This window comes from Lactuca serriola, chromosome 9 (genome assembly GCF_051521515.1).
Source record: "Lactuca serriola cultivar US96UC23 chromosome 9, Lser_US96UC23_V15, whole genome shotgun sequence".
NCBI lineage: Eukaryota > Viridiplantae > Streptophyta > Magnoliopsida > Asterales > Asteraceae > Lactuca > Lactuca serriola.
This window is the reverse complement of record NC_136416.1, coordinates 190,743,298-190,760,207: the sequence shown is the minus strand read 5'-3', so window position 1 is coordinate 190,760,207 and position 16,910 is coordinate 190,743,298. Positions and strand designations below refer to the sequence as shown.

The 16,910-nt window shown below is 36.5% G+C and overlaps 1 non-coding gene across 1 annotated transcript; it reads right to left on the bottom strand.

The window, feature by feature from the left end:
- Positions 1-11,889: 11,889 nt before the first annotated feature.
- Positions 11,890-11,996, bottom strand: LOC145077551 (small nucleolar RNA R71). The gene has a single exon (XR_013693293.1). It is a non-coding gene; the product is annotated as a small nucleolar RNA R71 (small nucleolar RNA).
- Positions 11,997-16,910: the final 4,914 nt, after the last annotated feature.

Sequence of the window (16,910 nt, the reverse complement as noted above, 5' to 3'; positions counted from 1 at the left end):
GCAAACATCACTTCAATCTTTCTCTTCTCCCTCTCCTTATTACTCTCGGGCGAAACCCCCATCACACCACCTCCACTTTTCTTCCAAACACCCTCAAACACTCTCAAGAACTTCTCCTTCTTCCTCCCAATTTTTCGAGATTTGTGGGTATTTCCAAGAAGGATTTTCACCAAGATCATCATCTTTGGTAAGTTCTCACTTGGATCTATGGTTTATGCTTTTGATTTCTTCAAAAATCTCTTCTTGAACCATAACATTTCATGATTTATACATCTTTGCTTCATAGAGTTTGAAAATCCTTCTCAAGAAGCTTCCTAGGGCCGAGATCTACTCATTTTACCACCAAGAACTGAGAGCATCAAAGCAAAATGAGTTCATACCCCTTTTTTTGGTTTTACTTTGTTTTTGGGGAGAATACAAGTTGTTATGTGTTAGATCTATGAATTTATGCATGTTTATGTATGTTTTCTAAGTGTATGTTGTGATTGTGTAAAGAACTTCACAGATCTAGACAATATTTGGAAACTACAACACTTTATACAACTTACTATAAGGATAAATGTGCTAAACATGTGAAGATTCATAAGAAACTAAACAAAATCTTGAAAAAGGGCCATTTTGACAATTAACCAAAAAGACGAGACTTTCTTGGTATTTACGGTAGGGATGAGCATATGACCCGTTGGACCGGACCGGACCGGAAAAAAACTGGGATCGGACCCGGACCGGACCGGATATACATATTAATGGGCCGGTTTTCGGGTTTTGTTTTTACCACTAATCGGGTTTCGGGTTTGGACCGGACCTTACCCGGAATACGGGATTTAACCCGGACCGGACCAGAAATTTTTTTCTCCTTCAAATATATAGACAAGGATATTGAATTATTAGTTAATGTTATATATAACATTATGTATAAAACTTGATGTTTTTATTTTAACATTGTTTATAAATCTTGATCAACGTTTGTTCCTATCACTTTACAAGAAAGAATGTATCTAGCATGCTATTTTTTGTTCAAACATGCAAATTGTTTTTTATAAAAACATGCAAATTTTTTTATAAAAACATGCAGTTTTTTATAAATAATGCTATTTTTTGTTGTTTTTTACACAAAAAAGCTGTTAAAATGTAGTTTTTTATTAGCAATGTTGTTTCTTTTTTGTTAAAACATGCAGTTTTTTTTTTTATAAAAAGTGTAGTTTTTATGCTAAATAGGGTAATTTTTATTTGTTCCAAATGTTTTAATAAGGTTTGTATTTTTTTTGTAGACACCTCATTTGCACGTGATCTAAGTAAAGTCTCGCATCGTACCAATTTCAAAGCCTAGTTCGGTCCAAAACCCGAAACCCAGTTTAGTACCCGAGATCGGACCGGACCGGACCCGAACCCGATACATCCAAAAACAGTCCGGTTTTCGGGTAAGAAAATTCACGGTTTTCGGTCTTCGGGCCGGTCTGGTCCGGGTTTGGCCCGTTACTCATCCCTAATTTACGGTTTTACAAGGACTAAAGGACTCATTTTTATAAAAGAAATGGTTTTTACGATATTTTGGTGACAAAGGGGCCAAAAACGTAAATTTTTGCATAATTGGCCTTAAAAATGGGCTTTTCGGTTTTAGTGGGCTAAAGTTGTAAAAATTCCGATTTTCATGGATTAAATTGTTATTTTACACAAGTTTGAGGCTAAAATGTAAAACTTATGGTTTTATGGGTTGAAAATGCCACATTATTTGGATGTGGGCTAAAAATGCAAATTTTTCCAAAACTTGGACCGAAAATGCCATTTTTATCAAAAAATGGCTGAAAATGTCAATTTTTATAAAAATGGGCCGAAAATAATATTTTATATATTTTTGGGCTAAAAATGTCAATTTCTATAAAAATGTGCCAAAAATAATATTTAATATATATTTGGGGCCATTAAAGTAAATTTCGTGATATTGGGCCTAATATATCCATTACATGTCCATTTGGGCCTTTGTGGCCCGTTTACATGTTTGTTGGGCCTAATATGATTACCACATGTTAATTTGGGCCTTTGTGATCCATTAACATGCTTAATGGGCCCAGTCTATACATCACATGCTTAGTGGGTCATAGTTGCTCCTTTACATGTCTATTGGGCCTTATACATTCATATACCTATTTTCGGGGCTTTGCAAACCTTAACTATATATGCGAAAACATTATACATAGCGTGATTCAATACTCGCGTGAAAACAATAAATGATCTAGTGAGACTTGTCGGTTGACACCTCTAGAGTGTATGATCGTAGTCTATAGTTATAACCAAAGTCTCATGGAGGGAGAGTGAGAGTTTGTGTAAAGATCTATATGGGGTGACTCCCTACACCTGAGTTGTTCACTACAGTTAGATTAGGCCAGTCTAGGGTGACAAACCTTACCATAAATCGAACCGGCGCCTAAGAACGCCACGACAGTCGAACTCGTCAAAAATCAAGCATGGTTAAAACGGCTCACTTAGAAATCCTCTCCAACATAATTTTGTAGATTACCTATGAAATCTTGTGGATACAAAAACATACATAAAGTGTGATTCGGTCTTAGGGTTGAGATCACAACGCTTTTATAAACAGAAAATATCGGATTTTCTGGGGTAATACCGGTTAAACAATATCTTTCACGTACTACAGAAAATACATGGTTTTTATCTGGATTACCTTTTTATACATTCCAAATACAGAAAACACACATGCATTAATACTTGATTTCGATATATCATGTTCAAACCATTTTCAAAAATATCGGATTTTCTAGTGTTTACAAACAATTTAAAACTTTTCATTCAAATATGCTTATGAACTCACCAACATTATATATGTTGACGTTTTTCAAAATAACTTGTATTCTCAGGGAATCATTAAGAAGAAAGGTCAACAAGAAATGGTGGAATTTGTTATATTTTGTTGTCATCATACATTAAATATTTTGAACATGTAATTTATGATATTGTACTTAATGTAAACAATGTTGGTTGTATTTTGTAATGTATGATGATGGTGTTGTCTTGTTTCAATTATTTACATTGTGATGATATTAAAAGATGAAGTCACACGCAAGCCCCCAGACGTTTCCGCGGTCTGGTTTGGGGGTGTGACAAAGTGTTACTTTATCATTCCGAGTTACTTGAAATGTGAGTTGTCCTCACTATACTAACAGGGTCAAAGGCACTAATGCCGACCTTTTTCGGATTTGTATCCGGGTTTATTGCATGATATGCTTATTGATTTACATCCTAGTAGTTAGGATGGTGATATGCTTAGTGTGTAACACCTGATTCCGGGTACACATTTAATTTAAAGTATTTCTCTGTTTTCTCTGGGACTCGACGAGTTGGAGGCCCAACTCATCGAGTAGGGTCGTGATCCTCGGGCATTTTAAGTGACCTACTCGACGAGTCGGGAGACTAACTCGGCGAGTAGGTGCTGTTTGAGGGAAACCCTAAATCCGAGGGTCTGCACCCTATTTAAACGCCTTATCGCAGCCTCCATTGTCCTTATGCTCCCAGAACACCTCTTATCAAAACCCTAGCCGCTTTGAGTGATCTAAGGCCATTGTTGGTGCATTTTGGTGGATTGTGAAGCTTGAAAACAGGAAAGAAGCTTGGGAGTTCGAGTTGCGGCTTGGAGATCCAGAGATCTTGTTCCATTTCCAGCTCATTCAAGGTACAATTCCCTTGTCTTGGTCATCCATGTGTGTATTTATCCTTAGGGCTTGGATTTTGAGTATCTTTAGGGCTTTTTAAGCCATTTTCAGAATTGTGAAAGGGCATTGGGGGTTTTGACTTCAGATCTGGGCCATTGGAGGGGTCTCATGGCATAAAGGTGCCAACTTTATGGCCATGAGAGCCCCATGCATCTTGTAGAGTACCTTTTATGGCTTTTTGAGCCAAAGACCCATGTATGTGCACCAAGTTGGGAACTTTACGTATAAAACGGACATTAGGAGGCTAGATCTATGGTTTTTGTGATAACCCGAAATTTCTATTCTGAACAAACCATATCAAGCCAATAGATGTAGAACAGTTACAATGTAAACTCAGATTTCGAGTATAAGTTTAGCAGTTTTTAGGATTTTACACTTAATGAGATATTAGGAGAGTGGATGCACTAGGGTTTTGTACAACACTGTTATTCCAAGACTCTAGGACATTAGAGTTCGTTCCAGGAATAAAAATATTTTCTGCCAAAAATATTTCAGGACTATAAATAGATTTCTAAACTAAATTCATTCATTATTCACAATTCCAACTAGAGAAAAGTCGTTTTCTCTCTCACGGATCTTCGGGTTTTTATCCCAAATCGTGAGTACACTTCTCTAGTTGTGTTTTAATGCTTGTTTTATGCCTATTAACATAGATTGTAGGTCAAATATAAGAGATCCAGGAGTTTACCGCCCAAGAACGTTCTTGGGGAGTAAACTCCATTTTAAGGTCCTAAAGGGTTACAATGACCCTCAAGGCTTTAGAACTCGAACTAGGAGCCTCCAATTCATGCCTTATACCACAAAATAATTAGGAATCATGACTAGAAGGGAGTTTACGGCCAAGGAGCTTCTTAGGCCGTAAACTCCAAGTTTTAAGTGCCAAAATGCTTTGAAACACTTCCTAAGGCTTAAGATTAAATTAGGACACGTACCCTAAAGTGATTAGAACCTAGAAAACACATGGAAACACAAGTGTTAAAGAGTTTACGGCCAAGAGTAGTTCTTAGGCCGTAAACTCCTATAAAGGGGTCAAAGGACACCCTAAATCCTTCTTTAAGCCAAGAGACCAATTTGGGCATGTACCTAGCTGAGTTTTGGACTAGTTAAAACACTTAGAACACCAAGAGTGAGGGAGTTTACGGCCCAAAAAGTTCTATGGCCGTAAACTCCATAAAATGGTGCCAAATGGTGCCATAAACTCTTCTAAAGCCAAGTACCAAAGCCTAGTTTAGTTCCTAGAAATGTTTGAGACTTGAAAGCACCATAAAAACCCTCCCAAGGGAGTTTACGGCCGTAAACTCCAAGGGAATGTGGTCTCTGGGCCGTAAAATCCCCAAAGGAGTTAATATGGCACCCAAACACTTGTATAGCCTTGAGACAATTCCCCACTAGAGTTGTAGCAATTCTAAGCTTCAATTAGGGACCCTAAGGAGAGTTTACGGCCAGGAGTTTACTCCCCTGGGCCGTAAACTCCAAATCATATGGTCATTTGACCATAAACTTCCATTAGGGGCATTGCACTCCTTTGTTGCAACCCATTAGCCTCGTAGCACTTGAACAAAAGTGTTTTCCTCGCGCTTAAATGTTATTACTTGTATAATTAGTGTTTTAATCACTAATTATTTATATACATATGTTTTCCTATGTAATTAGGATCATTGTGTGTGTCTAAGTCTTCACTTGACACCAAGCACTTGTCGGATCCTTCCGTACGATAACAGTCCGTTCAATTCCAGTCACTTATTGCAGGTGAGTTCATACCCCTTAACTAATGTTTTAAACTATTTTTAAATGTTTTATGGGGGGGATACAAGTAGAAACATGCTTGTTATTATATCAATCACATATGATTAATAAGTAAAATTATGCTAGTTATTACATCAATCACATGTGATTAATATATAGCATTCAAATGATTTGGCTACTCATTAGCCGTGTTACCAAACAGTTTCCTTCAAATGATTTTTATAAACATTTTATATGTTTTAAACTCCTTATTACACTGTACATCTTACTCTGTACATTACCTTTCAAACTTATTTACAACTGTGTTTCAAAAAAATATTTCCTTATACTTAAACTGTTTTATCAAACTTATGCCTTCAAATTGTTTTATAGATTGACATCAAGTCGATCTTTTCTTAAAATAATATTTATGTTTCAAATGTCTTACAAAACTTATTTATGCTTTTATATTGTAAATTGTATGCCTCTATATGTATAGTTATATAAGAAATGTTTAAAAGACTTAGGAAGGCTATCCACCCTATTTCCTTTTCGCGCTTGAGATGTGGTCTGGTGGGATATCGGGTACTCGTCCGAAAGTCGTTTAAATATTAGTTATATATCATGTGTACATATATAGTCATAAAAGGTCCTTCCAGTTCATCCCATGCCCTTGGGTAGCAAGGGTATACATCCTTCTCCATACGTACCAGCTAGATTACTAGTAAACTACCATATGGGTAGTTTAGGAAGATACTAGAACAATTACTAGAACACGATATCATACAATGAGTCAGTTCATTCATGAGTCAATACTTTCTAGAACATTACAGTACATCACATATAAAACTATACTAGGATGATTACATTACTATACTTGCTAGGTAGAGAGCACATACATTACAGTTAGAACAGTTCATTACATTACTATACTTGCTAAGTAGAGAGCACGTACATTACAGTTAGAACAGTTCATTACAGTACATATACGAGAATACGATAATTATTGTGATTTAAATCGGAGCATGACTTAAATGTCATGACTCGAGTTGTAGCCAGAGTCTCTTATAGGGAGAGCGTGAGTTTGCGTATAGATCTATACTGGATTGACAATCCTACACCTTGCTGCTACCTACAGCCGGACCTGCAGGTCTGCGGGTGCCAAACGTCATTTCGTTATTACGACCATTCATATGTCGTTGTTATCCGTCGATAGTATGGTGCAATTTATCACATAATGCCTTAATATAAATCCAGTTTAAGGTAATTAGTACAGTAGTAGTTCTTATAGCGCTACGTTTTAGTACTACATTAATTTTTCCCTGTACATATATTTAGTGATCTTTTCACTTAAACTATAAATGTAAAAACTATATTTTGTTAATAATAGTTACACTTGGGAAAATTACACACTCTTACAAGAAACAAACATTGAGAACGGTTAGGTCTTGGTAGAAGACTACCTTCAGAACAGTTAGGTCTTGGTAGAAGACACCTTCATATACTAGTAGGAATCATCGGGATTCTAGGGTTTTTCAAACACTTACAGTTCATATACACTTACAAATTCTTACATACAAATACTTACTTACAAATTAAGACACTAAATACTTATGATCTCACCAGCTTCAAAGCTGATACTCGCTTTCAAAATTACTTGTATCCTCAGGTCATCATACACAGGTACCGATGCAAGGAGAAAGGAAGATGGAGCTTGTTCAAGACTTATCTTTCATTTTGATTTACGCTTTAGTGTTTATTAAAATTTGACAGAACAAAATTGTATAATAATTATATTATTAATGCAATGGATGATGTTGTTGCTTGTTTACTACTTTACATTGTTGTTGATATTATACATGACGTCCTCCGCCCCAGAACGTTTCCGCCGTTCTTGGTTTTGGGGTGTGAGAGTTTTGGTGTGTTAAGACCCATTTAAATCGATTGCATAGTAATGTTCAAGGTTAGAAATAAAGAAGATATGCACGTTAGAAGTTGGGACAAAAGTTATCCCCAAAGTTGGAATAGAATCAATAATGCACTTTGCTGATCTCCAGTTACCGCGACATTGTAAATAGATCGCCATGACATGGTGATGGATGACAAGGATTCAGACGAAGTCTTTCGTCGTAAGAGGTGGTGATATTGCTATATATATGTATATATATATATATATATGTGTGTGTGTGTGTGTATAGGCATTATTTTAATACATTTTAAGCTATATTTTGGTTACTTGCAAAGATATTTGGTACTTATTGAGATAAATTACATTTTGCAGCCAAAGAGAGCATTCTTGAAGAAAAAGGACCAAAAACGGCAAATACTGGAACTTGGAAGGACTGGAGCTGATGTCGGGAGCTTAATGAAGCTTAAAAAGAAGAAAAACAATGAACATACAAGCCCCATGTCATGGAAACAAACTATGGTTTCGTGGTAAAAGAAAAAACTCGATGATATACATAATAACTGAGCTCACGACGTGAGCATTATAATCTCACGTCGTGAGGAGGATTATTCCAGAACATATAACTACGCAGAATGCAGTTTCCTTGCCAGGCATGAATTAATCTGATCTAAGGACATCAGACCTTTAGGCTCACGACGTGAGCTACAATTTTATGGAAACTATAAATACTCCTTTACATATCGACTTTGGGAGGTTGGAATCAAATTTTCTAGAGAGATAGTCGATTTTAGAGGCCATAGATCTGCGAAAAGCAACACTTAGAAGAGCGAACACATGAAGATCGAAGATTTGAATATTACACATTACATTCGGTTTACATTAGATTAACTATGTGAAATTCTTATCTGATTATGTGTTTATTTTCTACTATGAGTAGTTAATCATTAGGCTTTCGTTTAGTATAGATGAACCGTAATACTATGTGTTAGTTTATAGCGTATATTTGGATTATGAATTTGGTTAATGCATGTGTTTGATTATGATTACCTAGGATGTTAAAGTTTGCATCTTTGTTGGTTTCAAGTAAAGTCTAATTTAATGACCAATTGAGTTGTATGAACTTGTTTACCTAGTAGTTTATGATCATTAAATTGCTAGCTCTAGGATTAATCACATTTTATATTAAGTACTAAAGGTAACAATTTTAACTCTGTTGGAGAGCATTAATTTGATCATAATTGTGTTTAACTTATATACATCTTAGATATCCCAATTATCTTTAATAATCAAGTATGTGTTTACTTGTGTATGATCATTACATGGAATTTCAGGAATTGGTGAAAATATTAGGAGATCATATCAAGACTGCCAATTACATCTAAATTGGTAACTAGTTGAATAAATCCATACTTAGAAACTACACATAGGGAAAAGGGGGATTCGAAGTTAAACGAAAGTGTCTTCTTAATCTTGTTTACAATCTTTTCTAGTTGAGTGTTGAGTTTCAGTTAATCTGAACTTGCAAAATTAGATAAAACCCCTTTTTATATATTGTTTTTAGATTAACTTTTAGTAATTATTTTATTAGCTAATTCCGTTCCCTGTGTTCGACACCCGACTTACCCAAACTATTCTATAAATTTGACTAGGTACACCGCCTAAGTGCAACTAGTCAGTTAAGTAAGTTAGGTTTATAAATATAAAATTTGATAGTATATAAATTGTGCATCGAGTTTTTGATGCCGTTTCTGGGGAACGACTATTTTAGTTGTTAATTTAATTGCTTTAGGTTAATCGATCCTTTTTTTTCGGGTAAAAACCAAAAAAAATTAATTTTCTCCAAAAATCGTACTTTTCTGTTGTTCAATTCTCACGACATGAGTTCAATATTTTCCTGCTTTTCATTTATTTTCTTTCTAGTTCGTTTTTACACATTTTGTTTTTGTTTTGGTTCAGTGATTTATGACCCGAGGATCCATAACTCTAATAATTCCACCACTCTTAAATCTAGAATCATCTTTCCACAAAAAGAAAGACAAATTTGAAAGCATTGAAAGAACTCCAAATGCGAAGGGAATAGGATACAAACCAGAAACCAAAGATGATTAAGGACGACATAAAGAGCGAGGTTGAATAAATGGTGGGTATAACAGGTATGACTATGGAGGAGTACAAGAAAAGGTCGCGTAATAACAACATGCCAGGTCTTGTACCACCCGAAATTCTAGCTAGCGCCAAATTTGAACTCAAAGGGCATATTCTCGCTATGCTTAATGATATCCCATTCTTTGGGAAAGATCACGAAGATGCCTTCAAGCACATCGATGAAGTCTTGGACATTGCTAAATACTTCAATGTCCCTAATGTTAATAGAGATGACGTTTTGCTAAGGTCCAGTCCGCTTAATGGAGATACGTTGTAACATCCATAAAATTCAAGCCAATTTATAACTTTTTTAAGCATTCAAAAACCTTTAATTATCACAAAATGTTTTGAAAATGGGAAGTGATATTTCCACTTAATAATTTGATCCATCCACGTGAGGTACAACACCATTGCAGCTATCATACAAGTTGGTAAAACATACATTTCAAGTGAATGAATCAATTTATCAAGTGGAAATATCACTTCTCTTTCAAAATAGTTTCATATCAGAGTATCCTAGAAATCAAAATCATAAAAATGTGAGGAGGTGCACGATCACACCTTCGCCTTCCCTCGATGATCAAAAGTTACGTGATACAAAATCAACAATTGTAATTCCGAAGCTTAGTGAGTTCCCCCAAAATACCAACGCCATACAAACCATAACAATATCATATAAACAACATGCATATAGAGTCTGCAGTATGACTGGACCGCTCGTACCTGGCCTTCAGTTAGCCCACTCTCAAAACCTTCATCATGTCTAGACCGCCTCACCGGACCTTCAACTTATATGGACCGTTCTCCGGGCCTTCGGCCTGACTGGTATGTCCCCATTGGCATGCAGTCTATCCGGGCCGCCTTGGGTATGTTGGCTTACAACACAAAAAAGGGCCACCTCAACCCACCCCTAATCATACAATCAACACATAGATAACAAATGCTAGCCTGTACGAATAGTCAAACCGATTTAACATATCACTAGTCATAGTATCATCCTATATAACAGGATACCGACCTAACCGGTCACTAACTTAGCATCATCTCATATACCAGGATACCGACCTACCAAGTCATTAAGCATATCATCATGCAATAACCAGGATAACAATCCAAAAATAAGGGTCGGCATTGGTGCCTTCGACCCTGTTAGTATAGTGAGGACAACTTACCTCACAAGTAGCTTGGAATGATAATGTCAAACTCTCCAAATACAGCTCCAAACTCAACCACCTACATCCACCAATGATCCAGTTCCATAAATTTCAAAATTACTAAAATACCCCAGAAGTCAAACTGGTCGACCCTTGGTCAAAGTCAAAGTCAACGGTCAAGGTCAACAGTCCATGTTGACCCAACTCGTCGAGTGTAGCTCACTGACTCTTCGAGTTCCTTCAGAACTCAAGAAATCGCGAAAACCCCAGTCGACTCACCAAGTTCATGCAGAATCTAGAAAACAGGAAACCCTCATTCAACTCGTCGAGTTGACTATGCAACTTTTCGAGTTCCTTCAGTCCATTTCTCATGTAGATGCTTTTAAGTGAAACCAAAGCTCTAAACTGTAGATCTAGGCTCCTTGGGTGTTGTTATCACATAAAGTTGCTAACTTTATGTGCATGCAAGGCTCCATGAGACTAAAACAATCATAAATAGCCTTAGAATAAGGTTTTGGACATGGAGGAGGGCCAAAGCTTCATAAAGCTTGAGGCTTTATGTCCATAAGGGCCTAGAGGAGTCCATATATGAAACCATGCCCTTGTGACAAGTTCAAATCGGAAAGTGACTCTATTTTGCACCAAAATGCCCATATTCTAACATAAGAAGAGATCTAAGAAACGGAAGGCCAAGGTAACGACTTTTTACCTTCTACTGGATGCAAACATGATGTAGATACTGGATCTACAAGCTTCTTCTCATTCCAAGCTTCTTAATCTTCATGCTTCTTCAACAAATGCACCAAAAACATACTTTTAGCCTCTCACACACTCAAGAATAAGGTTAGATCGATTAGGGTTTGCTTTTGGCTATCAAAAGGTGGTAAGGAGGCTAGAGGAAAGGACTTAAGGTCCTTTAAATAGGATGCAAACCCTAAAAATTAGGGTTTTCATGTACAACCTCTACCCATCGAGCTGGGGTCCTCCAACTCATCGAGTAGATGCCATAAACCACGCAGGCTGGCCAGGTTCAACACGACGAGTTGGGGCCTCCAACTAGTCGATTCCCCACACTAAAATGAATACAAAGCTTTAAAATTTATACTTGGGAGTCGGGATGTTACATGCAGAATTTTAGTTGAAGTCACTCGCACCTGGAGCTATACGAACATGGGACAATCTTAAAGAGGCATTTATTGAACAATTTAGTCCACCTTCAAAGATCTCAAAGATCAAGATGAAGATAGCCAACTTCCAACAAGAAATGAGAGAGTCGTTATATGGAGCATGGGAAAGATACAAGGGCCTTCTAAGTAATTGTCCTCAACATGACTTGAACATGCAACAAGAGGTGTCTATTTTTATGATGGGGTAAATATTACAACCAGACAATTTCTTAATTCTCAAGGGCCAATGACCAAGAAGAATACGGCCACAATAAAAGAGCTAGTTGAAGAATTCCCAAAACACTCCCGAGAATACCATAATACACGAGAAGATGCTATAAGAGGATATGGCAATGGAGGGAACAAGAACATAGCAGTGGTATTGGCAAAATTAGAAAATATGGATCAAGGAATGACGAAATTGGATCAATCTATACATGCTATAAGAGTTGGTTGTGAAAATTTCAATGGGCCACACTTAACTAAAGATTGTTATTTGTATGAATTGGAAATCAAAAAGATCAAGTGTGTTATTCAAGTGGTGATAAATATGATGAAGAATGGAGGAAGCCAAAGAAAGAGTGGTTGCCATATGACGATACAAGAAACAAAGAGAAGAAAAATATAGGTAAACCGGACGAGGCTACTACCAAAAAGATCAACCACCACCCAAGAGAAGATGGACTTTGAGTCAATTCTTAAATTTTTTATGAAAGCCTATGAAAAAAAGACACAATGTTACTGATGCTACTTTGAGAAATCATCAACCTTCCATCAAAAATATTGGGACTCAACTTGGGAAATTGACTACACTTGTTAACGAAAGGTTACCATCCAAGAATCCTGATTCAAAACCACAAACACATGTCTTGTCCATATTCACTGAAGAAGACCTTGGTTTAGAGCCTATAGATATCAATGATGAAGCCTCGAAGCAATCTGATCCAAAACCAAAAAGAATGAATATGGAAGAAAAAGATAGAGCTGATGCCCAGTTCTCACGACGTGAGGATTAATTGCTCACGTCATGGGCTCAATATGAACAAAACACTTCGTTTCCTATTAGACCTTACAATCCTCTGCTACCTTTTCCTTATTGAGCAAGGGCACGTCCGTTGGTGCAAGAGCATCATAAATTTATCAAGCAGGTCAATGGTATTTCAACTAACACCCCATTTATTGACTCGTTGGCAAGAATGCTCGAATATGAAAAGTTTCTTCAAGACCTTCTTGACACTTGCCAACAATTACAAAAGACTTCCAATGTGGTTCTTAATGAACAATGTTCAACGGTAGTCATGGAAGGAATTCCAACTAAGATGGGAGATCCAAGATGTCTTACATTGCCATGAGAATTTGGAAATTCCATGAAGACATTTGCCTTAGCAGATTTTCGGGCTAGTATAAACTTAATGCCTTATTCATTTTACTAAAAGTCAACCTTCTAGAATTGAAGACTACAAGGATGGCAATCCACATGGTGAATCGTTCGGTAACATATACTCGAGGAATCGTTGAATATTTGTTGGTTAAAATTGGGATTTTTTTTCCAATTGATTTTATACTTATAAATATGAAAGAGGATGAGAATGTACCTATTATACTTGGACGCCCATTATTTAACACCGCTAGAGCCTTGGTAGATGTTTGTGAATCAAAGCTTACTTGGCGAGTGGGTAAAGAAGTGATGACATTTGGAGTTGAAGAAGGGTTCGAGAAGTCTAAGAATCCAGATGAAGTGTTCTTCATGGATAAGGAAAATGAGCTTGAAGAATTAGAGAAATTGATGGAAGAAGAGGTCCAAACTGGAGAAAAGCCAAAAGAAGTTATGCTTACTATGCCAAGGGTCTCGATCCCAATGAACTTTGAAGTCTTTGCATATACTACACCCAAAATTCAAGATGAAGAGGTTTGTGAAAGAAAAAAAGATAAGTTCAAGTGATGAAAATGGTGATCAAGAATGAAATGAAGTAAAAATTGAGGAAATGGAGCTTGACATAAAGGGACCAGCTGAAAATCGAGTGAAGAGTTCACACAATGAAAAATCCCAAGGAGTTACGATCATGAAACGAAAAATGAAAATTCAAAGAAAGCATACATAAGGATAGTTCAAGCATATAAGAAGACGTGGAAGAGCAAAAGGAGAAGAGGGAAATTCAACTCCCAACCAACACACGTAGAGTGGGAAGGAGTCCGACTCACAACTCCATAAAAAAGAAGTGCTTATCGGGAGGAAATCCGATGTTTGAAGAATTTTTATCCTTTTAATGTTTATTTTAGTTCTCTTTGTTTTGTTACTTTTATATCCGAATGTTTGTGTTTGTTTTCTTATTTCACCTTTAGGTTTTCCTTTGTTTGTTTATTTTCTCAGAATTATTGAAATATCGAAGGAGAGAAGTCGTGAGTGTTAGAGATAAGAACTGAAGACCACACTTTTTGATAAGTGTGGGGTAACAATTATGTGTAATTTTAGAGACAAGAGAGAGTTACAAAAAATGTGGTCTTAAAATAAGTCTTAACGACTTAAGAGGAAATAGAGTTTACACAATATGAAGATTTTAAAGAAGATACACATTCTGTTTAAGCCTAGTTTTCATGATGTGAGATGTATCCTTCATGTCTTGAGTTTGATAAAATCACAATTCAGAAACTAATTGATCCAGACTCGCATCATGACTCTCTATACTCTCGATACGAGAAATATAAAAATCATGTTTTTACTCTTTCTTTCAACCATCAAATGTGGCGTATGCTTTCCCACATTATAATGCATTACTTTAAAAACTTGATGCACCACACTTTTCGAAGATGCTAGTTTTTGGTTCATATTTTATTCGACGTATTCATGAAGTACCAACAAAAGTCTAGTTCCAGTACAAATTCAAGATGTTCGAGCTTTCCCATAAGAAATTAGAATTCGATATCACCACTACTACCCCAGGGGAGTCTGTTATTTTTTCTCATTTTTATTGTTTCTCTTTGGTTTCATTATTTTAGCATACGATGAGGGCATTGTATGAAATAAGTTTGGGGTAGAGGATCGAAAAAGGATATCAATCATAAGAAAAATTAATAAAAAAATGCTAGAAATATAAAAAATTAATAGGCTTGCACCATTAGTATAATAAATCTAGTCATTTTTAAAAATATAATATTATTGCATTTGGGCTGGTTTGCTAGTGTTATGTGCGATGATTTAAAGAGAACCCTAAGATTTAGTTGAGCAAATATGTTGTAGTGTATTTGTGGCTTCCCAGTCTTAGTGAAATTATGGGACAAAAACACAAACTTGCTTAGTTTGAGGGATATAATATTATGTACTTAAAATATATCAAGGAGAGCTTATGTAGTCATTGCAATTTAGACTAATATCTTTAACCAATAAAGGTTGAAGTTAAGTTACCTTTGTAACATCCCCTCTGGCACGTATCACAATATTTTCCGCTTTGGGCTCCCGGCGTGAAATCTTCCCACGGGGTCATCCATACCTGGATTGCTCTCCCCCGGACCTTCTTAATTGTAGAGTTCTTATAGGATCTGCTGCCCTGATGGCTTTAAAATGCGTTGTGACAAGGAAGGTATCCACACCGCTTATGAGGAGTGTTTAGTTCTCCTTCCAAGCCGATGTGGGATCAGGTGCAACCCACCTTCAAGCACATTATAGGGTTCGATGTCCCTGTCGCACACATCGACCTGTGCCCTAGCTCTGATACCAACTTGTGACATATATAAAATTCAAGCCAATTTTAAACTTTTTAAAGCATTCAAAAACCATTAATTATTACAAAATAGTTTCATATCAGAGTATCCCAAAAATCAAAATCATAAAATGTGAGGAAGTGCACGATCACACCTTCGCCTTCCCGCGATCATCTGAAGTACCTGAGACAAAATCCAAGACTGTAAGCCCGAAGCATAGTGAGTTCACCCAAAATACCAACGCCATACAAACATAACCATATCATAACAAACAAACAACGTGCATATAGAGTCTACAGAATGACTGGATTTCCCTCACCGGTCTTGCAGTCTATCTTGCCCACTCTCAGAACCTTTAGCATGTCTGGTTCGCCCACCTGGGAGTTCAACCTATCTGGATCGTTCTCCGATCCTTTGGCCTAACTGATATGCCCTAATGGGTCTGCATTTTATCCGTTCCACCCTAGGTTTATTGGCCTGTAACACAAAGCAATTCCACCTTAACCCAACCCCACATACACAATCAACACATAAATATCATAAGCTAGCTTGCATGCACAAACAGTCAAACCGATCTAGCAGATCACTAATCATAGCATCATCCTATATACCAGGATACCGACCTAACCGGTCACTAACATATCATCATGCAATAACCAGGATAACAATCCAAAAACAAGGGACGATATTGGTGCCTTCGACCCTGTTAGTATAGTGAGGACAAATTACCTCACAATGTTGAACTGTAGTGATAAGATCAAACTCCCGAATCACAGCCACAAACTCCACCACCTATAACCACCATAGGACCAAGTCCATCAAAATCCTAAATTTCCAAAATACCCTCAGAAGTCAAACTAGTTGATGTGTATATTTAATGCACTAGTTTTTTATTTATAAGTCCTAATTTATCGCATCTAAACCACACCTTACAGGCAGTGAACCCGATAGAGTATAGTATAGCTTTGATATGAAAGGGTGTCGAAATTTAAAATAATTGATTATAGGTTACAAAACATATGGAAGGAATAAATAAATGTTTAATTAAATCTCAAACGGATAACTAAATAGCAAATCTCGATAAACTGGCAGGAAGACAAATCTCTTTATGTACTTTGCTTTAGATAGATTACACCTTAAAATCATAGAAAATTCCACACACAGATTTATTTATTCATGTTCACCTATTTCTAAAATGATTAGGTTAATGTTCATTATTACTAATCCTTTAGCAAACAAGTCAATTCAAGCAGTGATCAATTGATTAAACTAACATGTTTCCTAGTGTTCAGTTCATATCAAGCAAGACTTGTAATAATAGTTAATCGAATTGGTTAATTCAGTTAGCTCATATGTGGTTGGTCGTCACATATGCTCACACATT